Consider the following 15,589-nt stretch of genomic DNA (forward strand, 5'->3'; position numbering starts at 1 on the left):
AAGTGTGTTGTAAAGCGCATTATACAAATTTGACACAAGATGGTGATGGTGAGCTATGGCAAATTCAATATATTTTTCAAAACTTTTTTTAAAAAAGCATTTTCACAATGTTTTTTTATATGTGTGTAGATTCCACCTTTGTCATCTTTACTGATCTAAACACTTGACGTCGGCGTACAAATCTTTGTGAATTTCTCTTCCTCTTTTCATAGTGCAGGAGAAACAGGAAATATAATTCACAGAACTGGGGGGGTGTCATTTAAGACAGGATATAAACTTTAGATGAGCTTTGCTTCTCCAGTGTGAATGAAGACGTGCCTTGTTCAAATCTTGCTTCTTCCGTGAAAATATGACATGGTGCTACCTCTCTAACTTAGGCTTTAGAGCAAATTGTACAGAGAGTCTAAGTGTTGTGAAAGGGGTCTGAAAACACCAGGGTCTTGTGTTCTTTATCGTCTCTGGTTTCTCTTCCCATTCTGTTTATTTGTTTCGCTGCATGCAAGTAACACCCAATTGTACTGGCTAAACTTATCAAAGTCACTGACATGTTGCAGTAGAGAATTTATTAATGTATTAATTAATTCCCTTTGTGAAGGGCTTTCTTGTGTAGACACTGGGCTGAGTCACCTATACATATGTTTTGCCATTTGACAACTCACTGCTGGATATGTAATCTGATTCCATCAAAGCACCATAAGAGCTACCCAAAAGAGAGAGAAAGGAGAATAAAGAAAAGGTAAAGGAAAGGAAAGAAATGAAAAGAAGTGAATTCATATGGAAAATGCCCTTAATATAACTTGAAAACCTAAAACTGGATTCAGAAGACTAGATTTTCACCTTTCTTCTCAACCTGTACTGCTAATGAGTTAGAATTGCTGTTGTCAACGTTCATTGCAGTTGTTACAGGTGTCGATGATTGCTAAATACCTGACAGAACAATTCTAATGTTTGTATCGTAAAAAGCTTTCTTCTGTCTAGGAAACATAGACATTAATATGGCTAGGAAAAAGAAATGAACACAGTTATTTGCCCAGCTTCAGTCTCAACGTACCTGAGAAACGAATTAAACCTTTTTCATTTTCGTTCTTTTTTTCTTTTGCTTTTCATTTCTCTGCCGAGATGGGTGGACCTAACAGATGAGGTGCAACCCTACAATTAAACAGCTGGTGTGCTGCAAGAGGGCTTTTCATAAGGGATCTCAATTGTTTCTGTTACCTGCCCCCCCCATCTGTTATATGCCACTGCTTTTTTCTGAGTGTAGTTTGAAAGCTTTTATTTTATTTTAAGGACTCCCCATTATCACTCCAGACATCCATATGATGCCTTGTCATGTTCTAAAAAGCATTAAGGAACATTTGTTTTAATATACCACTCCCTTCCCCTTGCTTCTGCAATATACACCTTCAAAGCTATCACTATGAACCATAGAAATCTGTGAGTCATGGTGGGGTGGGAGAAGCATCTTACAGCATTAGAGTATTGTCAGATAATTCTGACAATGAATTGATCCATAGGCTTCCCTCCAGGTTATGGGGGGGGGGCAATATGCCATTACTGGCTGAATACAATTCCCCTTCCTTCCTCTGCATTCATTCCTAGTGCGGTTGCAGTGCTGAATATAGTTTTGATTGCCAAAATGTTAAGGATGGGCACTATTTCATAGTAGATGTGACATCTTTAGTGACAATTAAGACAATCGCTTTTGCCTTTGGCCCTTATTGCACTTGGTGTTTAAAGATGCTTAATATCATATTATGGCCAAATATTTGATGTCATTTTTAAAAGAATCACTGAAGGCATTGGACTTCTGCGCCATGTAGTTACAAGCATGGGAGTTTAAGGCTACTCACACCCAAATAGCTCTCTGAAGAAATGCAACCTGACAGAAATGCAACTCTCTTTGTGGAACATCTTACCTAGGGAGACCCAGCATCAATTAAGACTTTTAGAGAGATGTGATCTGGATCAGTTTTGTTGTTTGTTTGATTCTGAAATTAATTAAGTTTATTGTACTTTATTATTTTAAGGGGGTGTATGAGATGGTTGGAAAAAATGTGATTTTTTTTTAAAGGGGGAGGTTCATTTGCTACATGCAATGAGATATGTAACATAGGATATAAACTTTAAAATGAAATGTGAACACATGAGTAAATTACCCTTAAGAAGAGGATTGTATGCGGTAGTTTGTATGATGTGATGGCACATGAATAATAACATCTCCATTATCATATATTATCTACTTCTCTATATATTAATAGTGATCTTAGTTTTGGACCTGATGTACCCAAAATGATACTCACCCACGCACAAGAGGGAGATGTCTGCTAGTGCTGTAAAAGGTAAAGGTACCCCTGCCCATACGGGCCAGTCTTGACAGACTCTGAGGTTGTGCGCCCATCTCACTTAAGAGGCCAGGGGCCAGCGCTGTCCGGAGACACTTCCGGGTCATGTGGCCAGCGTGACATCGCTGCTCTGGCCAGAGCCAGAGCCAGAGCCAGAGCCACACACGGAAACGCCGTTTACCTTCCCGCTGGTAAGCGGTCCCTATTTATCTACTTGCACCCGGAGGTGCTTTCGAACTGCTAGGTTGGCAGGCGCTGGGACCGAGCAGCGGGAGCGCACCCCGCCGCAGGGATTCGAACCGCCGACCTTTCGATCGGCAAGTCCTAGGCGCTGAGGCTTTAACCCACAGCGCCACCTACCGAAAGCTAAAAACTTCTTTCGCCACTTTTATAGTGGGGAAGGAAAGCATAGCAAATGAATGCATTGGCTGGAAAAATTCTTACACATTTCAGAGGAGGAGGAACTTAATTTTGTAATAGTCAGCCCTGTGACCACTGATTTCAGAATCAACCCGATCAAGACCTCATTTCATTAAAATTTAGTGTGCAGCTGCCATATGATTCAAACCTCTGCAAATAATGCTCCCAATTATCCTCTTATCACCACACACTTTGATTTAATGACCTTGTGGATGTCCCTACAAATGACAGAGCAGCATTCAGTTAGTATATACTGCATACTGTACATGGAGCTCGCCAGGCCTCCTGACAACTGAGTCCCTTCTGCTTACTGGGAGAGGGGAGAAGGACCAAGGTGACAGAGAGGGTGGCGTGGTGCAAACACACTGGCAGAGTCAATTCAGTGATTGCCATGTCAGTCCTACCCTTCCAAGTACTGCAAGTCACAGGGACCCAGCTATTGGTAGATCAGGTGAGTGCCGACACCACACTATTATTGACTCTACGGCATCCACTATTGACTATACATCATTTCCTGCCTGAGGATTACCTTGGTTTCCGCAGACTTATCTTTCTTAATTCAATAGATCATTTGGTGGGGAGTGATGTATGAAAACACAGTATTTCCTTAAGCACGAGCCCAGGAAAAGCAACTCTGTAGTTGGGATTAATAACAGGCTTTCCTAGCCTCAAACATGTCAAGGCAGTAACCTTTAACTTTACAAGTGAAGGAAAGCTAGCCTATTACAATGATCTGTGTGGCACAAAAACCTATTGTCTGAGCAATGCATTCTAATGTAGAGGACACTAGGAGCAATTAATAAAATGAAAGAACTGTTTCCTGCAGATGGATATGCAGGGAACGGCATATAATGGAACAGCAACACTACACTGAGCTGTCATGCCTCAGATACTACATCTGTTATGGAAATCAGTAGTCACGGGGGCCTTTTGTTCAGGCTAAAGCCCTCCCAACAGGGATTTGGCTGAAGTAGATTTTCTTGTTCTTAAACATGATTTCTGGCTAGTTGCGAGCAGATGCTACTACAGCATTTGGTACAACTAATAACCAACCTTCAAGCGTGCAACATCCTTTAGGATGCTCAATATGGTCTGAAAGACTTATTTTGGTTAAAAGATAATGTGTTCAGTTCAAGGGCTGTTTCGCACATGAATGCAGCTGACATTTGAACAGCCCCGTGGCCTTCGTCCTCCAGCCAGAGGGAGAAAAACAATGGCCTTGACCATTCATCGATCGACAAAGATAAAAACCCACCTATAAGGAGATCCATTAAGCAACTGTGGCAAGGTCCTTTAAACAAATGACATGACATAGTCGACGTGTGTGCACGTTTGTCTGCGTTATACATTATAATATTCTTAGGAATATTGCGGATAAGGAGGACAAAGACCCTGAATTTGGCAAGCCATCTTGACCCCATTGAGTTTCACATAGCGTCGGCTGTTCCTGCTGTGAGTTTAGTTGAAAGCCCCCTCCCCACTTCCCCCCCTTCTCCACTTATTTAGAAATGGAAAGCTTTCTTGTATCTTTTGAAAAACACAGGTCATACAAGAGGGAGAGGAGGGCTTGAATTCACACAGTGCCGCCATTTCAGCTCTGATTTCTAAAACGTTATTCCCCTGCCTCTAAATGTGCTTAAATTATAGGTGCTGTGTGAAGCACAATTCTGTTCTGTGGACCAATGGAAACATATGTGAGTCATGTCCTTTCTAAATCTATCCAGTCAGCCAGTCCTTTTCCTGGGCTGTGGTTGGATTTATGATGATGGGTAAAACCAGAAGGAGCAAGAGAGCATACATCAATAATGCTTTGTGTTAGATACTCCTATCTGTATAAGCTGAATGGAGAGCAGATCTGCTACAAGGATACCAATTCTGTTTTCCACATCAGGACAACCAAAAGGGAACAAAATAGCATGCCAGCTTACAAGTACATTGGTACCTCGGGTTACATACACTTCAGGTTACATACGCTTCAGGTTACAGACTCTGCTAACCCAGAAATAGTGCTTCAGGTTAAGAACTTTGCTTCAGGATAAGAACAGAAATCGTGCTCTGGCAGCGTGGTGGCAGCAGGAGGCCCCATTAGCTAAAGTGGTGCTTCAGGTTAAGAACAGTTTCAGGTTAAGAACAGAGCTCTGGAATGAATTAAGTACTTAACCCGAGGTACCACTGCACTCTGGTACTCATCATCAGGGGAAATGGTAAAGAAAGCAAGGGTGTGAGTGGTAGCAGGGAAAGATTGTCAGATGTTGAAGCCATGGAGCCTGCATTTAGATTCAGGCTTAAGATGGAATGTGGGATGGGTTAACAGACCTTCAAATGAGGCTCTCCTAGGTGCATTGTACGGTAGGTTTCAGGATGCACCCAGGACTACTGGGAACAAGAAGAAACACATAGTTGTTGGGCTCCTATTTTTGCAAAAAATATAAAGCCCAGCTTTACCCAGACCTGGCTCCATCCTTAGGAGGAAGGCACAAGTTCCTTGGTAGAGGAAAATCAAGAATGAGGCAGTTTTTGAATGAACAAAGCTGGAGATTAATTTGCAGTGGTGAACAAAACCCTCTTCTGTTATCCTTAGAGGTAGTATTTCATCTGCCACATCAGTTAAATTAATATGTCTCATGATCAAGTCACTTAATGGAGGTTTGCCTTTGTTAATATTTGCCATTGGATTACTAATATCTGTATTATTTAGCCTCCATTATTGTTTAAAGATACCTGAAGCAAAGCCAGCATAAAATACTAATCCTACCCATTTCTTCAAACGTATCATGTTCATGCTGTCAATGCTGTATTTTCCCTCTTGTTTTAAAATTTGTTTTAAACTTAATGCCAGCATTGTGATTCAATACATCACATCACAATATATCAATACTTGTTCATATACTATATACAGTGTAAGCAAATTCATGTTACTAACATAAACCATAGGAGAAAAATGAATCAAATAAATGATATAACAAAATTACTCCACACACACCAATTTCTTGTTAATTACTTGTGCGGTGCTCCAAAAGAGGCTCTGCAAGACCTGATAGCCACCGAAGTGCTCCGTAAGACCCACATGGACAAGAAAGTTCACCTGATATTGGTGATTGACAGGTGGGTAGCTCTGTCCACCTGTCAAACTGTGCCTGTGAAGGGTGGAGGAGACAATTATTTGGACCATTGCCCAGACAAAGTTCTCCACCCCTCATCTAGGCTGACTTGCTTTGGTTCTCCATGGTTTCAAGCAGGGAGTCTCTCTCAGACCTACCTGGAAATGCCAGGAAGTAAAACATGTTGCATCAAGAAGCTTACAGTCTAAATTTTGACAGCAGTGGAATCAACAAAAAGAGAGACCGGAGGGAGAAAAAGCAGAGACAGCTGCAAGTAATTATATTAGAAATGTTATTACATTGCCCAGACCAACAACTACATGGGATGAGAAAAACATATCCAAGAGATATGTTTTCTGGTCATTGACCGTATTAAAGATATTTGGATTTGGATATCCAAGAGAGATGGAGTGTGTATGTGTGGGTGTATAGAAAAAAAAACTAGCACATTTTACCCTGAAGCATGGTGTGTTTTGAAACAAGGTGATTACACAATTCTTACATAGGCACGTAGGCTCACTTTCTCTGCTTTTAAAACTAAGATTGTCTAGTTTCTTCCTCATGAGAATCTAATATGGACTAATTAATTAAATTTGTATACTGCCCTTCATCCAAAGATCCTAAGATGGTTCACAACGGGGGGGGGGGGGGGGATACAAAATGAAAATATACAATGCATAATAAAACAGAAGCAGAAGCAAACCAATAACTCACCTTCCCACAACTACATTGTTGTTGTTATTGTTGTTTTTAAAATCCTCCCTCAATTCTTCTACACAATCCTGTCAGTTATCTTTAATTGTATCCTGAAATACCCCAGTATCTTCAGAACAGGAGTATTTTTGAGTCGTGGCTCTCGGGTACTTGCAGCAATCCATTCCTAGAAATTGTGAAACCATAGAATTGTTTCCACTTGAATCATCACGAGACAGTGAAATATGACTCCCAATATTCAGAGGTGAAAAATCTAATGCATTAATTCACCGCTGCTCCACCTAGCCTCTGAACTCTTCCCTGGGTAGAAATTATTCAGAAATACATTTTTAAAAAGTTCCTGAACCTACCAATTTCCCAATTTGCATTCATTTTTCCTCCGTTCAGTTTGACTTCAAACCAGTTATCAAAAGACCTCCTGCCAAGATACTGGTCTGCATTCAAATGGGTTTTCTAATAGATCAGTTCTATCAAGTTAAAACAAATGTTAAATTCTAAAATTTATATATACCACTCTGACATTAATAAATAAAAAAATCCCAGGCAAATCACTGTCATGATCCTGAACTCTGACTTCCCATCATCAGAAGAGGAAGCCATTATTCAGAGGTGTACTGGTTAGAGTGTTGGACTATGACCTGGGAGACCAGGGTTGAAATATCCACTCACTGAGTGACCCAGACCCTATCTCTAAGCCAACATACTTCACAGGGTTGTTGTGAGGACCACAAGGGATATGAAAGAACCATGTACACCACCTTGAGCTTCTTGAAGGAAAGGTGAGATATAAGTGTAACAAAATAAATATCTGAGTGGGAGAATATACTGTGTGATTCAGCCTGTGGTGTCCCTACCACCTCAGAAGCTTTAGCAACAAAGGAGCCTTTGGTGCCAGCATCTCTTTGGTCTGAAGAAATCACACTACTGTCTTCAGACCCTGAGGATGCCAACGCAGAGGCCATACTAGAACCATAGTCTACCTTTTGCTGCTGGAGTCCATAGTATGGGCCCCTGACTCCACTCATCAGGAGCGGGGCTAGCTGCTCAAAAGAAGTGGAAAACCCATTCTTTAAGGCTCAGTCTGGATTGGTTGGTTGTTGGAGCAAAATTAAAGTCCATCTTATCCATGAGTAGACACACTAAGGCCTGGGGGCTGGATCTGGCCCAGTTGCCTTCTAAATCTGGCCCATGGACGGTCCGGGAATCAGTGTATTTTTACATGAGTAGAATGTGTCCTTTTATTTAAAATGCATCTCTGGGTTATCTGTGGAGCATAGGAATTTGTTCACTTTTTCCCTCAAAATATAGTCTGGCCTCCCACAAGGTCTGAGGGACAATGGACCGGCCCCTTGCTGAAAAAGTATGCTGACCCCTGATTCTTATCTGGCTTGTCTGCCTAGCTTCTGCTTGGAGCTATCCAGGGTGCTACCCACCTTGCTTCTTTGGTCTTTTGGACTTTGGCCTCTTGCTTTGCTTGCCAAACTTCCCCTCTGCTTTGTCAGGAGTTTGACCTCACTTTGCTTCCTGGATCTGGGCCTGGTGCTAAGAGGCCTATGACCCAGCATCTAGGGACTCTTCCTAACACAAAACCTCATTTGAGCTAGGATCCTGTTCCTCCTTTGGGGCCACTTCCTGGGACAGAACAATCTGTCAGTTTGCATTTCTTAATACATAAAGTATTGATCTGATATGTAGACATCTTTCCTGTTCTACTTAGCTCAAGAGTATTCTAGAAAGTTTTCTTTCTATGTGAAAGAAACAGGCAGAAAGTTCTTGTTTGGGTTATTTCCTTCTGAGAAGCTGAGTACAGCTGGTTTAAACTGGTTCTGTTATCTTTCTGTCAAGGCCATGCTGACTATAATAAGAGGCCAGAAGGAGCCTGGCTTTCACTCGCTTTGTCTTTCTGTCTCTTTGTTCTGGTGTTCTGTTCTGTGTGCTTAGTGTTAAGTTTAAGTCTTATTATAAGTCACTGGAAGTTTTATTGTAAGTGCTGCAGCTGGATTTCTTATGAACTGTGCCAGTTCTGAATGTATTGGATTTGTGACCATTATACTCTTTGCCTTAAGTACGAGCAAAGCTCAGCTGCCATCACAATCATGCTTTCAAATACATAAGAGAGGAAAATGGAACTGTAAAATCATCTACAAACTTAAAATGGCAGCAAATAAATAATCCCATGCCACCTCTTATTCTCCTTTTTTCTAAACCAAAAAATTCCAGTTGCTGCTGCAACCTTCCCTCCTTGGAGAGTTTCTCCACCCCCTTGATCATTTTGGCTGCCATTTTCTGAACCTTTTCTAATGCCACAATATCTCTTTAGAGGTGAGGTAACCAAAACTGCACACAGTTTCTATAGCAGCATTATGGTATCAGCAGTTTTATTTTCAATTCCTTTCCTAATGATCCCTAGCATAGAATTTGCCCTTTCCACACCTGTCACACACTGGGTCAACACTCCCATCAACCTATTCATTACAACCCTAAGATCTTGCTCCTGGTAAGTCACCTCAAGTTCATACCCCCATGAGCATATATGGGAAATTAAGATATATATTTTTGCCTGGACATGCATCACTTTGTTTATGTTGAATTGCATTTGCCATTTTATGGCCCATTCACTCCATTTGGAGACATCCTTCTAAAGCTCTGCAGAATCCTTTTTTGTTTCAACGACCTTTTGTTTAATTGTTTTGACTGTTTGTGTCCTTTTTTGGTTCTGAGTATTTGGATTGTAATGTCTATTGTTGCTACTTTGTTCTTGAGAGAAAGTAGATTTTTTTATTTAAAAAAAGCTGTGCATGTTATGATGCAGAGAAGCACTCCAGCCAGTCTGAGGTGTATGATTCTCATGCATAGCTCAGTCTGAAACAGCCTTGTCAGTTAGCATTATGAAAGGACATCTTATTTTGCAAGACTTGACACTTCCTTAAGTATATTCTGTGATGGCTGTGTATGCAAAGTGACTTTCAGTACTGAGTGATTCTGCCATTCACACACACACACACACACACACACTTAATAGGAACTCATCCTATCCCTCCTTGCTAATTTTGCATTTATCTATTCCCACCCCCACCCCCATTACCATGCCTTAAAGAAGTTATTGCATGTTGTTATCAGCCATTTCTTCACTGAGAAATTCTTGCTAGTTCTTTCATTAATGACCCATTACACTAGAAACAGATATCCTGTCTCTGTCTATGTCTCTCACTCTCTCTTGTCTCCCTCTCTCTCTCTCTCTCTCTCTCTCTCTCTCTCTCTCTCTCTGTGTGTGTGTGTGTGTGTGTGTGTGCAGGACAGAGGGAGGGAGGGAGTCAGTCCAGTAATTTTGGCTGCACCACCAGCAGCAAAGCAAAATGGTGCATTTTCTCCTTAAATGTATTCCAGAGAGGGCATCTAAAGGCCTAGACGCTGTTGATGTATTCCAAATGTGTGGTGCTAGCAGGGCATTTCCAAGCTAATATTCACTGATGGAAGTGATTTCCAGGCTGACAAAACACAATGTAGCTCACACATGGTGCATAATAAAGACCTCCCCACCCCCACCCGCCTTCCCACTGCTTAAAATAAAAAATAAAAAGGCTGCAATCCTCAGCTGATGCAAGTTGGAGTAGTTACATTGGAACAGCCAATTTAACACTTGCTGAACAGCTTGGCTGGCAGAATTTAATCTTGAAATAAATAAATAAACACACAGGCTCAGAGTTGCATTTTCCCAACCATTCTCTTCTCCCACGACATTTTCCACAAGATTGCGCTCCAGGCTTTTTTCATTTTTCTCAAATGCTCAGCAATTTGCAAACCCTGTGTCACATACAGTGCCCATGGTCAGTAGTATTCTGAGCAGGGGGGGGGGGGGAAACACAACATGACAGGGCCTAAGCCACCACCCTGGAAGGAAACGCTCCCAAGTAAGAATCCATAAGATTATAGCATTCGAAAATATTCACTCGCTTAAGCACTTCAGCCATCTTAATTTTTATTGCAAGAATACTGCATAATGTTATAATATTATAATAATACTACTGAAAGTGGGACCTGTAACTAAGTGCTCCAGGGTGAAGTACTCCTGCTCAGGGGGCCAGGAAGACACCAGTATTCTTTTACAGGATAGTCTGTTTCATTCCCTCTGTTCCTCCATGTCACCAATGGTCACTCAGCATTTCAAGGAACCTGAACATGCTCACGCATCATCAGGCTACTGGATTTTCCCTACACTTTGGGTTTCACCCCTAAAGTTTATGTTTCTGAAAACCATGGGATTCCTGCAAGCCCTTTTGGCACAGTACTAACCACTACCACCCTTCTGTGCATGCGTTGAAGCCATTTTGGCTATATAAGGACGGGAACTTGTAGAACTGAGTTCCTATTTTTGCATTTCCTAAGGACAGAATGACTAGCAAGAGAGAGTCAGTGTGATGTAATGGCCAGAGTGCTAGACTAAGGGTGCAATCCTAAGAAACAGACCAAGGCCAAGTGGATACCAGCATGGTTAACAAGCAGGATCAAGGAGACTGTAATAGGGAAGAAGGCTTCCTTCAAAAAAAGGGGGGAAGGGGGGGTAATTGTCCAAATGAGAAGAACACAAAATAAATACAGGCAGATAATAAGGGATGTGAAAAAAGAAGTCAAGGAGCACATTACTAAAATTATTAAGATCAATGTTTTTTTTAAAAAAAAAAATATATGAATGTGTTAGTAACATTAGAAGCAATAGAGGCGATTGGACCTTTGGATAATAAGGGAATCAAAGGAGTGCTAAATGAGGGGAAAGAGATTGCAGAGAATCTCACTGAATTCTTTGCAACTGTCTTCACTGCACAAGGTTGATCCCTGTGCCAGAACTAACTTTCTGAGGAAAGCAGCTTGAGGAACACTAAGGCAAATGGTGGCCAAAGTTTGAGGTCGTACTGATAAACTAAAAATGGACAAAATACCGGGTCCTTATGGTAACTATCTGAGAGTTCTTAAAGAAGTCAAATGCAAAATTGCTTATCTTCTAAGAAAAATGTCTAACTTGTCCTTGAGATCAGCCTCAAACACCTGAGGACCGGAAAGTGGCCCATGTGTAACTATTTTTAAAAAAGAAATCTAGGTGGATCCAATTTTTAAAACAACAACAACAAAACAAGCATAACATCTGTTCTGGCAACACTGGGAGATAGCATTATTTAAGACAGAATTACCAAGCATATAGAGGGAAAAGCCTTGTTGAAGAAGAATCAGCATGGCTTCTGCAATTCAGTGCAAGCAAATGTAAAGTAAAGCACATTGGGGAAAAGCCCCTTAACTTCATGTATACACATATGTATTCTAATGGCACATGAAATACTATGCACAACTCTAGTTGACACACCTCAAGAAGGACATTTTTAGAGCTAGAAAAGGGCATCCAATATTATCATTGGGCTGGAACAAGTGTCCTATGTGGACAGGATGCAACATTTTGAAGTTTTCAGTTTGGGAGGAGAAAGCATTACATATTTTACAGGTGAACTTCCTAGCACTTCTGAATCTGATTTGTTATTATCTCCAGGTTTCTTTCCTTTATTTCTATCAAGCATTGCTACAAGGAAGCCCTACAAAAATGTTCCCTTCTTCAGGCTTCTACATTGGCCCTTTGGATGACTGAGATAATATTTTGATATAATAGCTGGTCTTCAGAGAGGTTCCTAAGAGACACTGGGTTTATAACTGCGATCTATCATTCCATGTCAATGATAAAAAATAACCCACTCTAATGGAAAGTTTGAAACTTGTACACTCTATTTAATATGTGGTGATTGAAAGCAGAAGGGGAATTGTGAGTTCCATGATGAAAAAGAAATCAAGCTACCCCAAATTTCATATCAAGCTTCTTCCTTCGGCCTAACTTGCTTTAAATCTTACAGTGAGCCAGGCCAGAGAAAGATGCTTCATAGGAAATTTGGGGTAGCTTTTTTATTTCTTTTTTTCATTATGGAACAGAATAAGTGAATATGTTTCCAAGCACAAATCTTCTTTCCTTATTATAGTGTCCCAGAGATAGTTTATTTCTGATGAGTCCTATGACCTACATTTTGGCTGGAATGTTAATAGAAGCCATTATTAGATTTTCTATTACACTTCTAAGAGGTTGCACAGCAACTTGATTCTTGGTGAATAATATCTAATCAGCCTATTCCTTGTCTCAGTATTAAGTAGCCTGGTCCATTTATCCGTAATTCATGTATCCAGGCAATGCATTCATCATGCTAGGTTGGGCTGAAACCACAAAAGGATTAGCTGACTGTTTGGAATGGATTCGTTCCAAATCTCCCTCCCTTGAATTCTCACTTAATTCAGCTTTAAGTGAATTTCTTGCTAAGACAGGCTGAGAGTCAGGATAGATTCAGCAGTCACCATCTTAACTACCTTTTCTCAAGGCCACAGGAAACATCCCAGTGCCAAAGAGGCCAGGGTTCCTGTATGCATGACAAGCTACACCTGCTGCAATCCCCTCATCTCTACAACTATTAAATGCATTGGAGCCCTGGTCTCTTTGGCAAGTTGGCTCCTAGAACAGGTGTAAGGAACCTGTGGCACTCTTGACGTTCCTGAATTACAACTCCCATCAGCTCTAGCAAGCATGGCCAATGGCCAGGGTTGATGGGAGTTGTTGTTGAGCAACATCTGGAAGACCAAAGGTGTCCCACACCTGCCCTGGGGCAAGGCTGACAACCCAACCACACATCTGTCTCATGCATAATCCTATCTCACCCTGCAGTGGTTGTACTATCAGGGTGGGTCCAATCTCTTCCATCCCCTGCCAGATCCTCCAAGTGTCCCTATTTTGCAGGGACAGTCGTGGATTTGCAGTCCTGGTCTCAGATTTGATCCCGGAATGTCCCGCTTTTCCTTAGGTAAAGGGTAAAGGGACCCCTGAGCATTCAGTCCAGTCGTGACCGACTCTGGGGTTGTGGCGCTCATCTTGCTTTATTGGCCGAGGGAGCCAGCATACAGCTTCCGAGTCATGTGGCCAGCATGACTAAGCCGCTTCCGGCAAACCACAGCAGCACGTGGAAACGGTGTTCACCTTCCCGCCGGAGCGGTACCTATTTATCTACTTGCACTTTGATGTGCTTTCGAACTGCTAGTTTGGCAGGAGCAATGGGAGCTCACCCCGTCGCGGGGATTCGAACCGCCAACCTTCTGATCGACAAGTCCTAGGCTCTGTGGTTTAACCCACAGCGCCACCCACGTCCCTTCCACTTTTCCTTAGGACGTCCCTATTTTCACCGGAGAAGTGTTCTGTTTTCCTGTTGTGGAAGAGTGAGTCCATGAATGGCATATTCAACAGCTGTACCTAAATGGGCTGGGGTTCTGTTGTAGGAATCTGCTACCACTTGCAGAAGCACCCTGCTGTCAGAAACAAGCCTCAGCAAAATCAAACACAGCCAGCCTGGAGAGTCCCACAAACACAGAAAAGGATGGCAATTGTTGCCCTGTAGGAGTCTACCAAGGGAGCATCCATGCTAAAGGCAAAAAGCTTTGTACCACTTATACCTTATCCATTGAGATAAAGTAACTGAGGAGGCCTTCTTTCCCAAAGTGTTTGGCTGAAAGCGTGGGCTTTTCCTGTGTTACATGTCAGCAACCCCAATCCTTCCACCATTGACCGGCCATGAATTTAATCAGATTTGTCAATTATTTTCACACTTCTTGATGAGGAACGCTGTAAATGAGAGGGGAAAAAGAAAAGCAGTCCTGTTTCATCTAAATATACCGTAGCTATGGTCTATACACTCACACATATATTTAAGGCAATATATTTTTTAGAATAGAGAAACTGTTCTTCAGAAAAAAAAATCTTTCTAGGGCTAATCTGTAGGAGGCTGATGTAGATCCTGCCTCCTAACAAGGGGCTGATGACTTTCTGGTGGATTTTTGTCAAATGATCCAATGATTCGGACCATGCTGGAGATGAATTCCTCCCTTTATCAGTGCAGCTATGAAACGGCTCTAGTCTAATAGCTCTGTGTGAGGTATTAGTAGCACACCTCATCATTGCGCCTCTCATTTATCACCTAATTCAGCTTCCCATCATCACCAGCCTACATTAGTCATACAGCACTTTTCCTAGCCATTAATAGTCAATGGCTGGCTGGAGAAAAGAAAGAGGGTATCAAATGCATTTTATGATCTTTTCAAAGGATGAAATGATGTATGAGACAGTCTTAGTTCCTGGCTTACGGCTTTATTGTTAGTGGACCTATTGAATTATTTCATCCTTTCTCTTATCTGCTCTGCAAAGTACATGATTAATTTCAGACAGCAGCAGAAGCTCTCACACTTATTTTTTATTATTATTATTAATTATTATTATTATTTAAAAGCAAGCAATGTATAAGGAAACTTCATTGCTATATATAACAGTTTCTACTGTATCAGCATATCCAGAGCAAACCTATCAAGCTTCCATGGGCTCCTTTGAGAGGAAGAGTGGGCTATAAATTTAAATAAATAAATAGGTTAAAAGGCCCAGCTCTAAGAAGGGCAAAACCGAGCACCCAGGTAGCTTGGTCCTATTCCCATGTGTTCAGAATTCGACCTAGTTTTCTCAGTCAGGCTTACTATCTACTAGAGTGAGGGTTGGATTGCGGCCTGCACATATCTACTTTGAACTGCCAAGTCCTGCTGAGACATTCTAGGTAGGCCAAACTACACACAACATCAATTGCATGATTGCAACCTGAGCAGCCTTGAGACCACAGGTGTTGGGGAGGGATAGCTTCCCTGTCTAATTTGCAGTGCTAAGCTAGGGATGAAAAACCAGCAGCCCTCCATATATTGCTGGACTCCTATCAGCCTCAAGGATGGCACTGTGGTCTAAAGTACTAAGCCTCTTGGGCTTGACAATCACAAGGTCTGTGGTTCAAATCCCTGCGATTGAGTGAGCTCCCATTGCTCTGTCCCAGCTCCTGCCAACCTAGCAGTTCAAAAGCACATCAGTGCAAGTAGATAAATAGGTACCATTGCTGCGGGAAGGTAAAC

This window comes from Podarcis cretensis (genome assembly GCF_951804945.1).
Source record: "Podarcis cretensis genome assembly, chromosome: 1".
Lineage (NCBI taxonomy): Eukaryota > Metazoa > Chordata > Lepidosauria > Squamata > Lacertidae > Podarcis > Podarcis cretensis.